The sequence below is a fragment of the Sphaeramia orbicularis genome, chromosome 21, assembly GCF_902148855.1.
Source record: "Sphaeramia orbicularis chromosome 21, fSphaOr1.1, whole genome shotgun sequence".
In the NCBI taxonomy this organism is placed as follows: Eukaryota; Metazoa; Chordata; class Actinopteri; order Kurtiformes; family Apogonidae; genus Sphaeramia; species Sphaeramia orbicularis.
The window spans coordinates 31,591,601-31,605,707 of NC_043977.1; the positions used below are offsets into that span (position 1 = coordinate 31,591,601).

Consider the following 14,107-nt stretch of genomic DNA (forward strand, 5'->3'; position numbering starts at 1 on the left):
CATTGATTATATGAACAGATTAGTCCAAAATGTAGAACTTAAGACAGCAAAGAGCATTAACTAAAACAAATCACAACAATTTGATATAAAATATGATTCGTGCTCAACTGTTTCTCATTTTACTAAGTATTTTCTACTAATCCCAGATGAAAATCAGTACTAGTGTCTTCCATATTGCTGCTGGCCACAGGGACATGTTCTATATTAAAAAGGTTTTCAAGGACTTACAAAGATTTTGTTTTAACCCATAAAGACCCAACGCTACTTTTTTGTCAGTTCCCAAATTACATTTTGTCTACATCTAACCTTTCTCAAGTGATTTATCCTCATTTATTTATAATAGTATCCTCTGTATTGTGTATTTTATCAGTATAAATCTGTTATTTTCCTATATTTAATTCCTATATTCAAGTTAAGGGCAGAAAATGTGACTTTTTCAGTCAAATCTCTCATTAACTCAGTGGTTCTCAATCTTTTTCTGTCGAGCCTCCCTTTGGAGCACGAAAAATATCCAAGCCCCCCTCAACCCTAACAACATTGTACCTGTGGTGCAATTATAACTTTTATTGAAAGAAACATCAATATAGTTAGAATACTTTTTGCTTTTCCTTGAATAATTTGTTGTGCAAATTAAAAATAACTTCGATTTTTGATTGAACAATATAAATGACCTCAACAAAACTGCTCCCTGAGACATTATTTTTCCAATTAAAAATAGGAAATGTGTAATTATCTTACAACTATGACAATAAGGTACATTTTTTTGTAGAACAACAAACAAATTTTGGTAACAAAGATGGACATTTTAACAATATCAGTGGCTGTAATGAGCCTGTTTCCGTTGCACATCTCAGAACATCGAAGTGCAATCTGTACAAACTGTGCAAAACCAGAAACATCACACATTTTTCTTTTCCAGTCCAATCCTTGTCCATTGTCCAAACCTAAACTCTTGGTCTAGTCTAGTGACAGATCACTATGGCAGTAGATTTGTTTGTTGTACGTCCCTAAAATGAGTCCAGGGTGCTCCAACGCTAAAACATTAGTTCCACCTGATACATGTTCTAACCTGAAGAAAAAAAAACAAAACACCTAGGAATGATCCCATGCCCCCCCGGAAAGCCTTTGCGCCCCCCCGGGGGGGCCCGCCCCACAGTTTGAGAAACACTGCATTAACTGAACATAAACCCAGTGTCTCCATCCACTGTCATTGATCCAACTCCATGGGTTTTACTGGTGAATCAATGTTGTAGAAGTTGATGGTGTTTCCACATTCACCATGGAGCCTCTGAACATCCAAATGGGTCATATCTGATGGCCATGAAAAGATGAGAAACTGCATTTTACGCCAATTATTTACATCTATTGTTAGGATTAGTGGAACAACAGGTACTAAACAGTTTAAATCAGTAGATGACTTTGGTTGCCGGTGGAGGTTTGGGTCTTTAAGGGTTTAGGACAAGGAATGGTCAGTTAACAAGAGAAGTGTGCAATTACAGCCAAGGCTGAATGGTTACCAAAGTGAATTATTCAACTGTGTATATTGTTTAGTCCACTGTACCTGTTCAGAAATACAGCCCCTCCCATTCAAATGAGGTTGTTACAGTATGTCATCTGTCACAAGTAATGCAAAAAGCTTAGTATTTTTATCCAATTTGCCATGCAATGCACAGAGAAACATAGCACATGCAAGTACAAAGTAGACTATACTAATTTAAACCCCTAATGCAATCGACACAGGAAATGTTGCCAATTACATACAGAATTACATATAATCTCAAGCTTTTTGAAGAAAACGTCTTTCAAGCTTGACATATTTCTAGATGTATGTACAGTAAATCACTGGTATACTAATTTTACCCCATTAATGGTATTTTTTTAGCTTTGTGTCTTAGATGTTACCTTCACATACAGTATGTACATTTAATGATGACTACTGTTGAGTTTAGGTAAGTCTTCTCTTCACCCAAATCTGTTTTATTACCTTAATCACCTACAGGAGTCAAGAGTGTGAATCAAGGTTATAATAGTTCTGGATTTTTCATTATAGTTTAGTTGTATTTAGTTTTGACTTTTTTTTCTCTAATTCAGTTAGTTTTTATTAGTTTTTGTTATTTTCTAAATGCTTAGCTTGAGTTTAGTTTTAGTTTCTTTATATCTTTTATCTCCTTCGCCGTCGTATTCAAATAAATCCCATACAGGACTCTGCTGCTTTCTCCCAACTTTAGTCTCCATGTTTCCAGGTAGAGTGGGGACGAGAAGACGACTGTAAACAACAAGTGACGACAAGTGACGGACCGTTAAATATCATATGGTGCCAGCAGATAAAACTGCTAGTGCGAAATAAATCGCTTTTGTATCAACCAGACATTGACAAAGACAAAAACGAAGGGAATTTTATCCATAATTTTTATATGTTTTAGTTAGTCTTGTAAGCACACAATACAGTTTCAGTTAATTATCATTTTTTCTTTTAATTATAGGTTTTATTAATTTCAGTTAACGAAAATGTTTTTACAATTCTAGTTTTCGTCATTTCATTAGTTTTCGTTAATAACTTTGATGTGAATATCACTTTCTGGTGGCAATGTCCAGGATTTTATGACATTGGTGTCATTTTATTGGCTTGACAGAATCTAAACTTTAATTTTGCTAAAGCACATGCAAAATACAGAATAATAACAGGATAATATAAAATGTTATTAGAAGTAGCAGGAGCAAGGCAGCCCTATCTTCAGCTCCAATAAAGACTGAAGATAGGTGTGGATATGCAAGACAAAATGAGCACCAGGACCAGGACTTTTTTCCCTGCAGTGTTTACATGTTGCGTTGTTTATGTTTCTCTGTTTAGCTTCTTCATAAGCTTAAAATCCAACATGTGTCCATGAGGAAATGTTAACAAAGAAAGCCCTCTGTCCATCGATTAGAAATCACATTGAGATTAAATACCTATTGTATCTGTGGTTTACAGAAATATAGAGCAGTCTGAGAGCTCCACATCGAGCTCTAATTCTTTATCCACTTTGTTATTTCTTCTTCCATCTGTATCACCTCTGCTCTTAACCTTTTCGTCATGTCCCTACCTTCTTCAGCAATGTGTATCTTTGTCTTCTACATTTATATTGAACCAAGGTCCCAGATGTGCGCATGTTCACCACCTACTCATGGAACTCAGACATGTGAACTGTGATTTACAGTACATCACTTCCACATGTATTTTCAGACACCAACCTCTCAGGCACAGAGGTTTTCTTTCTTTCTTTCTTTCTTTCTTTCTTTCTTTCTTTCTTTCTTTCTTTCTTTCTTTCTTTCTTTCTTTCTTTCTTTCTTTCTTTCTTTCTTTCTTTCTTTCTTTCTTTCTTCTTCAAATGTAAATAGCAGTTGAATTCCTGCAGTGACAACATAATATTAGTAATATTTTTGTGTGCATTTATCTCATTTTTCTACCCAAATGAGAAGGAACAGTTGATACCGCTGAGGTTGCTGTAGGGACAGGTCAAAGTGAGCCGATGGAACAGATGGCAGTGAGGTGACCCAGCAGGCTGCCTATCTGCTCCTCTGTAAATCTGTACTCTATATGAGTCACTTTGGGTAGCTTATTGGCACTATGAGCGTGTTTACACACCTGGACAAACCTGAGGCTGGTATTCAACACGGTTAAGAAAAAAGACACACACATACACACACCTGTCCAGTAGGGTTTTACACTGTACCTGCTGGTTGTAATGTGCTGGGGCTGAGTTAATCCTCCCCCTCAGGTGTATATCTACCTGCTTTGGTTTCTCCCCACTGCTGACAGGGTTAACCTCGTCTTTCCACTCTGACCGTGTAATAGAATGGCCACCAGCCCATGAGGGCTTCCCTTTTGAATAGAGCGTGGAGATCAGCACTGATTAAAAAGCTAATCCTCAATGCCAAGTGCAGGCCTAGCTGCAGGATATTTTGATGATCAGGTATCTGTCTTGTGTGGTAATGTTCCTGTGTGTCTTTGTTGTCTGACATGTCTCCCTTGTCAATAGCCTGCCCCAAAACCTTATCTGCATAAACTGCACACAGGTGTATTTATTGTGTGTTTTACTCTCTCTTCTAGAAGGAATGGCTTCTTTATCACCACTCGACCCATGGGTTTTCTTATCTCAAGCAGACACCAAGGCCTGGGCTTCGTATGAGAGTGTTGTGCATGTCTGTTTGACTATGGGAGTGTTTGCAGGGATCGCTAGCCTGTGTGAGCTGGGAGAGCACGTGCAAATGTTTGAATGCGTGTACCTACAGTATGTGTGTGCATGTTGCAGACCCACTAGATGTTAAATAGTGACCTGCATTATTGAATGTGTACACGCAGTCTGTGAGCTGATCTCTAATGGAAGAACAGTGTAGTGTACATACTACCCACTGGGGAACATTAAAGTTCACAGCGATAATATCCAAGATACACAGTAGACACACACATATAGTATATGCTGCCTGTGAGAGGTAGAAGCTAAAGCTCCACTGAGTTCAGAGAAAAAGACGCAAAAGAAGAAAGTGGTTAAGTTTATCTGAAAGGTAGAAAAGAGTGTTGCGGGGCCAATTCCAGGACGGTGACACTATGATGAAAAGATGACAGTATGAGAGACAACACTGTGTGCTATTTCTTAAGAATAGCACAGACAGATGAAAAGAATGAATAAGATGTTGAGCGAAGAGCAGACTGTACAAAACTACACCCACAGCCTGATGATAAGTCAGTTATTAGCAGTATTCATCCATACCTGAATTTCCTCTACGTCTTCTGTCAACCAAGGTCCAAGATGCTGTCTTGTTCACCCCCTGCTCATAGAAGTACACACTAGAGCACAGTACATGTCTCTGTTACATATCCTCACAGACACTTTGACCTGCTGAGATCATATTTTTCCCTTTCACCTTCTCTCTTCTCCATTATTCTCGACCTATTACACTTGAAGTACATTTACATGAACATGCATGAGTGAACACGCAAAGGCAGACTAGTGGGGTTTTGAACATGAGGAGAAGGACTCTCACATGCTGAGTTTGCATGCAGATACATTTCCCTCCTCACTGCGGTGGGTTCACTGTGTTTAAACATGTCTTCCTTATACAACTGTGGTACATTCAGAGATTAAAAAGCAGTTTTGAACTCTGTCTTGCGAATCTTGGTCGTTGCTCCAAGTGCAAGTTGTTTGGCCTGGAGCATCTGGCAACCGTAAAGCTGGAACAGTTGTATCTCACACTGTAACCCAACAGAGTGCATCACACCATATGTGTTTCAGATCCCCAAGGACAGGAAAGAGAAATGATTAGGCAAGTTTATGTGTGTGACGGGGGTCTCAGTTTGTGTACATCCAGGAGAAACACAGGAAAGACACTGCATTTAATTACTGAACCCACCTGAGTGTTACAGATGTATCTCATTTGTTTAATTCTAGAGACACTGTGCCTAATGATGTCAGCCATCACAGTCTTAGTATTTTGTTAATATTTTCAATTCCATTTGTATGGCTGCCCACTGAAAGTCGATGATTCTAATCAGCTGATGAAGACCTCTCAACCAACGGAGATTTGTCAAGTCGATCATTTGGTTTTTTTTTTTGTTCTTCTTCCAACCAATGTCCATTACAATAACAAGATAAAACAGGAAAGCACAAGCATGACATAAAGTATTATAAATAAGTGGAATCATAATTTGTCTCTTCCAGGGAAAATATATTTTGAAATAAGGTGAGCTTTTTCACACCCCACTCAAGTGGTATACCTGTTGAATGGTAACACCAGTTTCCTAAGGTGAGCTCAAGGAGGACATAAACCTCATGTAGAATTGAATGGCTCCTAGTTGTAAAGATACAGCAGTACTGCACATTTTATTTGGCCTTAGATTAAGTGTATTACCAAAAACTGAAACTTTTTGGTTGATGAGTGGAACTGCTCATTACAAGGCTGTCTATGCAACTGTGCAGCTTTATTGATTTTTAAATGGTTTTTTAAATATGTTCGTATTACTCTGTTGTATTTAATGTGGTTGGAATCATCACTGAAACTCTTGCCAATTGTCTCTGATTGCCAGATATCTTCTTTGAAAAGATTTTCAAAAAGGACTAAACAGTCTAATCTTTGTACTCAACAGCCAAATCTGATTCGACTGATGAAAAAGAATTACATATGGCCATATACGCCATATACATTTGCTTACTTAGGACCGCACATAACTGCTTGCAAGTGTTTTTCTTTTTTCTTCTCAACTCTGAAACACAGGGGAGCCCATTATATCAGGAAGACACCTCTTTCTTGTCTCCCCACCTCCTCTCATTCTTGTTCAAAACCCTGTGAACAATAGACTCATAAAAGTACTCTTCGTTCATTTCAAACACAGTCCCTGAGTGCTTAATTGAACCTCTTTCCGAGAATACAGTAACAGAAGTTATTATATCAACCTGTGTAAAACATAATCCTAGCTTAGAGTCTAGAAAACAAATTAAGACTGTCTTAATTAGGTTGCTTTTAAGTAAAGAATAATATAATATTATAATGTGTAGAGACACACATATCCTGTGTTTTGCAGCCACTTGAAGCCTGACTCCAGAGGGTGTTTTACCAAAAGAGACAGTTAACGTTTGTAACGTAGGGAAACAGACAGAGCATGACTGTTCAAGGAGACTTGATTAATATTATTTATATTCGTAAGGGGACATGTATGCCCATACAGACAAGCACACGAGTACACACACATCTGCTGGGAGACAGAATGTGAGTCAGTCTTCAGGAATTAATCACAGCTTTAAAACATTTCTCAGTCTGTATCTCAGTCTCTATCTCTGTATTATTTTCATCTTTTATCTTTCACTTCTCAAATATTTTGATCTTCTGGTTGAATTCATCTTTAAGTGGCCCTCATGTAGTTGTCATTTAATAATAATAGTTTTGGTTTTTAATTTCCACTTTCTTCTCTCATAAAGACATGGGTCATGTAGTGTCACACTTGGATTTCCATTTTTAGCCGCCTGATCACTGCCACGTTTCATCATTAGAGATTCTTGTAAGGAGCTGCTTTGTCAAAAAGCTCAACTGGCCACTTGGCCAAAAGCAGGCAATTGTTCTCCCTTTTCATGATGATAGGCTCTTGGCGGTAAGAGTGACTGTGATGCAGGAGTCCGTCTATCCATATTTGTGGGATAGAAGGCACACTCCTGTTGCTTTGATGTGGAAGTATTTTAACTTTGCCGGTGGCAGGGCTCTTAGAGAGCACAACAGTGGTGCACAGTGGGGAAGCGTGATGTGGTTCAGGATGAATATAAGTGCTTTTATTAGCTTCCTCTGGATGACACCATACAACTCCCTGCTCATCTTCTCTCATGTGGGAAATGGTTGGGTCTGGAATTGAATTCTGTATACTCTGAGGTGACTTTATAAGGGAATCATACAGGGTGGTTATTGCACCATCAGGAATGTAATGAAACTGGCTCAAAGGTGACAACTGTACAGAGGAAGGTCACTGTTAATATATGGTGATCTCCTGCAGTACAATATAGAAGTCTGCCAGCCGTAGAGGAGAACTGAGACTTCTCAAGTCAAGCTTAGCAGTCTTTGGAGACTCACAAGGACTTTGTGTTTGCTCAAATCACCATCCGTCTATTTTAGCCTTTCTTCTTCGGCTTCACTGCTTTTCTTGGTGAAAGTACTAAAAAACCTTTGGGAGACAATTTCCTGAGACTAAAGGACAATGCAACCCTATGTTCACAACTTCACTAGTATACAGTTTATAGGAGCGTGTATGTTTGCTCATGCATGAATGTGTGTTTGAATCAGTTTGACTGTTTAAGTGCCAGGTGCATATGTATGCCTGCAAAAGCACCTGCACACCTACGACTGAGCACGGCAACAGCATAAAATGTTTAATTTGTTCTTATTTTCACCTTTGACATCAATTTTCCAATAGCATATTTCTCTCCTACAAACACCCCCACCCATTCAAATGGGGGCAACTAACAGAAAAAGCCCAGTGATCCAAGTATCTCAGCTCCGTCCTTAATTCACTAATTTACTGTTTCCCTACAGTCACTCACCCAGAATAATCCATCTGGAAAGTCCAGTGAGCTTTTCTGCCACCAAGCAGAAATGGGATTGTGGATGACTGATCACAAAGCTTATATCCAGAGTCCCACTCTGTGCTAATGTATCCACATGTATGCGTGTTTACACACACTGACACACACAAAGTCTGACTTAGACTCTTCTCTGTAGCACTTTTAACCTATTAACAGTGAAACTTAGAGGACTTTCTTACCAGCTGTTCTTGTCAAAAGCATTGCCTTTGAGGGCACATATGTTTGTGATTATATTATTTTTCATGACAGGTTTTCAGTTTGATCAACACTGTCCACTGACTGGCTGGTCAGTGTCTAGTCTGGTGGCAAATTTACATGTAAGAGCCATACGAAGGTCTATGTCATACACACACAGTAACAGTAAAACCCAGTCCACATACTATATGTCATCGTAGAGCAGTGAAACAAACATCATACTTCTCTGCCAGTTGCCAAATCTGTGACTAATCACACATATGTATCCATTTATCATGTCTACCTAGCAGACATACCTCTGCCAAATCAGCTAATTAAATCAAACTCCCTGAAAAAGAAAAGTTTCCTCTTATTTATGGAAATATCCCAAATTATCCAGGGTTCAACCATGTGCCTGTTCCACCAAATTTGATAAAAGCCAAAGTAGTTTTTGCTGATCTTGCCAATAATGACAGATGCAAGTGATTTCTGCCCTCCTTGGCAGAGGTGAATGTAGACTACAATTCATTTTCAGGCAGATTTTACTTGTAATAAACTCTGTCCAGTACTGTGGAACACTTCATTTTGACATCTGTTTCAAAGGCCCTGTGAAGCACAGTTACAGCCAGTTTTTATTTACATCTCTATCCCCATGAGATCATGTGACAAGAGATCACATGAGGTGGTCACTGCTCTATCAGACCGACGAATCTTTATAATATTCTGTAGTATGTGATGTGACATTATTGTCAAATCTTGTAGTGTGTACATGTTTGAGATTAGAGATGAGATTGTATGTGAAGATTAACTTGAGGTGCATGGTACAAACCAGGTTTTAGCAACATAAGAATAATTCTAGAATCCAGATCCACATCCTGATGTTGACCATCTTTGAAAAGGACTTAGATATGGTAGCAGTCTACTTTATGTAAAATGTGTTTTAGATTTTGAGTTATGGATGTGAACAGACAAATCAGATTGTGATTCCCTCATGGGGGCAAGGGTAATAAATTCAGCCTAGTTTGCTGAGATACTAGACAAGGCTTTTTTCTGTCAGATATCAATATTTTAACAGTGCATTGTTGGTCTCAGAGCATACATTTTGCACAAGCCTAGCCAATCTCATCCCTTAAAGACACATTCATACAAGAGACCTTAATGGATTATCTGTTCATAGTCAACCCTGTCATAGTTGTGATGCTGCAGGTGTCCTTAGTCTTCAACTTGCCAAGCTGCAGTTCCTTAAGCGTACTGTACACATTGAGTGCTTAGGATTTGCTTTCCAAGTTGGATTTAGTGAAGAAAAAAAAAAAGGGATGGGAGGGGCGACTCTTTCTACCTGTGCCCTAACCGGAAAGTGTCAGAGCATTTAAACAATGCATAATGATGACTGAAACCTTACCAGAATCTAGTAAAAGTATTTCTTGGGCAGAAGCAACTTCACTTTTAACTTCACTTTAAGTGGGATTTTGATTTAACATTTTTATCTGTCAGGATGAGGAGATTTTAACCCATAAAAACCCAAACAGCCACTGGTGACCAAAAGCATCTGCGGATCTAAAATGTGTAATAACTTCTGATCCACTAATCCTATCAATACCTTAAAATAATTGGTGTAAAATGCAGTTTGTCATCTTTTCATGGTCATCAGATATGAACCATTTGGACGTTCAAAGGCTCTGTAGTGAAAGTGGAAACCTTTTACAATATTGATTCACCAGTAAAACCCACAGAGTTGGATCAATGACAGTGGATGGACACACTTGTCTTATGTTCAGTTAACGATAGATTTTACTGAAAAAGTCACTTCAGTTTTCTCTGTTTCTGATATAATAACCTTTAACTTTAATCTGAGCTTTTATGAACACCTACATGATCAATAAATTAATACAGGAAAATACCTGATTTTCACTGAAAAAATGCTAAATGAAGAGGATAATATTTTAATAAATGGTGATAAATCACTTAACTCTTTAAGTGCCAGACAGTTAAGGGGCTAATAAGCCTTAAAAGTGCCACAGAATTTGGCCGTTTTGCAGTATTTTGCGTCGTTTTTATAATATTTGAAGAATCCCACAGGAAACCGCTCAGTAACATCCGACCAATTGCTGATTAGATTCAAAACGCACCGGACGCAGCCGATTCATTATTGATCGTAATTTGCATAATTTATAATAATAATAATAATAATAATAATAATAATAATAATCTTTATTTATATAGCACTTTTCATACATTAAAAACTGTAGCACAAAGTGCTTTACATATCAGTTTAAAAATCAGTACCGCCCCCCACTCACACCCACCCACTCACCCGCACACACACACACACACACACACACACACACACACACACATATACATGCAAACCCACAAGCTCACACATACTTAAGAAGACTGACTGAGGACGGGTAGACCAGAACAAAAATGTACAAGTAAAAGTAAAACATCAATTTAGGAGGCGCTGTCTCAGGGAGCCATCCGCACCAGGAGGCAGCCGCCGACCCCGGCGACCAGGCACCAGCAACACAGCCCCGCATCCCAACTAGTGGGAGAGGGCCAACTGGGACCCCCACCCACCAGAAAGGAGCGGACCTCAGTGAGAGAAGGCGCCACAGCCCCCGGAGTCCACAGCCGCCCCCCAGCATGGAGGGCTCCCTCTGATGAAACACCGGAGAATAAGAAACATTAAAAAGATGTAAAAATATTATTCGGTCGCGTGACCTCAAATTCCCGTCTGCTTGGTCTCAAGAGGGGGACACAGAAAGAACGTCATCGAAATGTGAGAAAGAAATGGGGGTGGATGGTTTGTTTGTACACAAATATGGCGTGTTCTCCAAAGCCGATATGATCGGCCCGTGGCACTTTACAGGTTGTTTTCGTAAAGCCGATTTAATCGGCCCATGGCACTGAAAGTGTTAAGAAAAGTTAAACATAGAGAAAAAAATATTTTGAAACTGCCATAAAAGTAGCACTGGCTCTTTATGGGTTAAGCAGACTTTTTAGACTGTAGCTGATGGAGCAGGTAGGTCCTGGGTTAAACCCAGACCTCTGGACCCTACAGAAAGTAAAAGAATGACAGAATGAAAGAAAGAAATTTGCAACTCCAGACATAGGAGACTTGTTGAGAGTTGTTTTTCAGTCCTCTACATTCTAAATGGTACCCCCCTCCTCCAACTGTGAGAATTGATGCCTTTCCCATAATGCAATGGTAATTAAGATAATGAGATTTTCAGAAGCAAGTGTAGCATGCCAAAATGAGGGGGACATGTTATTTGAATGGTGCACTTTAGCTTTATAAATTTCCTCTCCTGTTGTATTCTCTTCATCTCACCAGCTCGACTTTTCTGTTGGCAGCTTCATATCTTTGTTCTCCTTACCACATCTGTTTCTCTTCTCCTCTCACATACACAGCTTGTCCTCATTTGTTTGCCCAATGCATAATTAGCTATAGGATCACCCATTGTGTAATTATGTATAGCAGTTTGATATGTAATTAAAATTGTATCAGTATCTAGTGTAATTTGTGCTGTGTGATTACCTATTAACAGTGCAAACAGTTGTGCCTAAAAGCCCGTGACCGCCCCTCTCGTAGATGTCACTGTGCTTCTCTGTCAGTATTTGCATACCAGCAGGTGCCACATCTGAGCACAAAAGCTCTGTTTGCCATCTTTTTCGCACTAACACGTGATAAACATTCGTACTTTGGTTTACATTTCATCACAAAACCACTTCTTTTTGCTAGCTTTAGCAGTTCATATCATGCAGTATTAAACTCAGCACTTCACAAAACCATGCTCTTTTATTTCAGACACGACCACACACTTTGCTGCACATCACGGTGCTGAATGAGTTAGTGAAGCAACATTGCATGGCTTGTTCCTTCCAGACAGTAAAACAGTGCAGGGCTTTCAAACAGCTTGTTAGAGAAGTCTTATAATAAGGCTATAAGAGGGCTTGTGAGGACACTCTAAGGGAAGATCTTAATAAAAGAACCAGGCAACAAACTGCTCCAAATAAGCTGCATTTGCAAATTCACCACTAAATAATTAGAGGTGCCTGAAAGGTCTGCTTTTGGGAGTAGCCTCTGTCTTATTCAATAGAGGGCTTTTTTAGCTGCTTTAGGAAATGCAGGAAATTAGAGTGTGTTTCCTTAAGTTTATATGAGCAGAACCATATGGATGGTTGTTTTGTGTGTGTTCATTTCCTTTTATTCTGTGCTGCTGTAGTCAAAGGTTATACCATTTTTGACTTGTGCACCATATAGAGTATGCATTATATGCAAAGCAGTGGCAGGAAAAGGCAAGTTTATTTACATAGCGCATTTCCTACACAAAGGTAATCCATTGTGCTTTACATAAATAAAAGGAATGGTATTAAATTAATTATTAATTAAATACATGCAAATGATTCAAATGGCTGACTTCTGTATTAATTTTAATGTAGAAAAAGACATTACAAGGTCTATGATAATATCAAACATGTCATGCTAGCAGAGAAATGTGGGTTTTAATAAGCTTAACATGCCCCAATTTTTCCTCATGATGTAATGGCACAGCAACAAAAGATGTTGCTGTGGGCTTGAATGGATCCCTGAATATGCTAAAAAAAAAAAAAATTGGGAAAAAGTGTTAAAATTAGTAGAGGAAGAATATGTGCATGACTTCATTATTGCTTTGTTATTTAAAAGCTGAAGTATCCAGTCTGGTTTGCTTCATGGGTTGTGGGTGTATTGTGTTTTATGCTGATTTATGCAATGTTGGAATAAGGTTTTCGGTCAGAACAAGCATAAAAACATTATTCTCATACATGGCACTGAAATACTGTGATAACCAGGTGTCAAAGAATTGACTGTGTATTTCTAATTAAACTTCTATGGGCCCATTCTCACTCTGCCGTCCCATACAGGATACCACTGTAGAATACATTTTAAAATACAAACAGGGTAACATATAGAAACTGGTACATGTTTGGAATTGACGCCATGGGCTAGGGTTTGTAGTTAAGGAGACCAAACCCTTAGAAGGAGATGTGATGGGTATGGCAGAACACCAGTGTTTATGGAGACGAGGTTCATGTGCCATTTCCTGCTCTGTTTGTCATTTTTTTTAGCATTATCTGTTTTTGTCTTTTTTATTTGAACCATGCCACCCTCTTAACCTTATCTTAACCAAAAGTAACAACGTGTAGCTCAAACACAATAGCACGGAATTAAATTAAACAGTACCGCTGGAATTTACGAGGAACGGTACATACGTATAGGTAATGCATAATAGATATTACAGCCTCAAGCTCTGCAGTTTATACATATTTATATTTTTATATTACGCCACTAGATTTTGTCCTTGGGGGAAAAACTCTCTGTGATGTTATTGGCAGTTTACTGTCAAGTTGCACTTGAGAGCATGTGTGTTTTTGACAAAAGACATTACTCACAAAAGCACTGAAAAAAACACAAGGAAGGACAATTTATGTTTTGTAAGAGATTCAGTAAGTCAGGATCAAAACATCTCATCTGAAATGTAGACACAGTCTCTCCGTTTCTCCTTCATTGTCTCACTCTTCATGTACGTACAAGACCCGTTTTCTGTTCTCGTAACCCCTGAACCCGAAAGTGCGTAGCCTTTCTTTCAGAACACACAAAAGCTTTTAACGACAACAAACTGCTGCGTGTTCTGTGATTCCCAGGAGGAAGGACTTCAGCAGCAGGACTGACATCCACCGTATGGATGATTAGCATCATTAGTGAATCAGCTGCTCCCTCTTACTTAGACACACACATGCTCTATGATGGCTCTTCAAATACTCACCTAACACTCATGCAAATTAAA

General features: G+C 38.8%; 1 protein-coding gene across 5 annotated transcripts in view; it reads left to right on the forward strand.

The window, feature by feature from the left end:
• il1rapl1a (interleukin 1 receptor accessory protein-like 1a) overlaps positions 1-14,107 on the forward strand; it is a 212,411-nt gene that overhangs the window by 130,827 nt on the left and 67,477 nt on the right. The gene's annotated exons all lie outside the window — the stretch shown is intronic.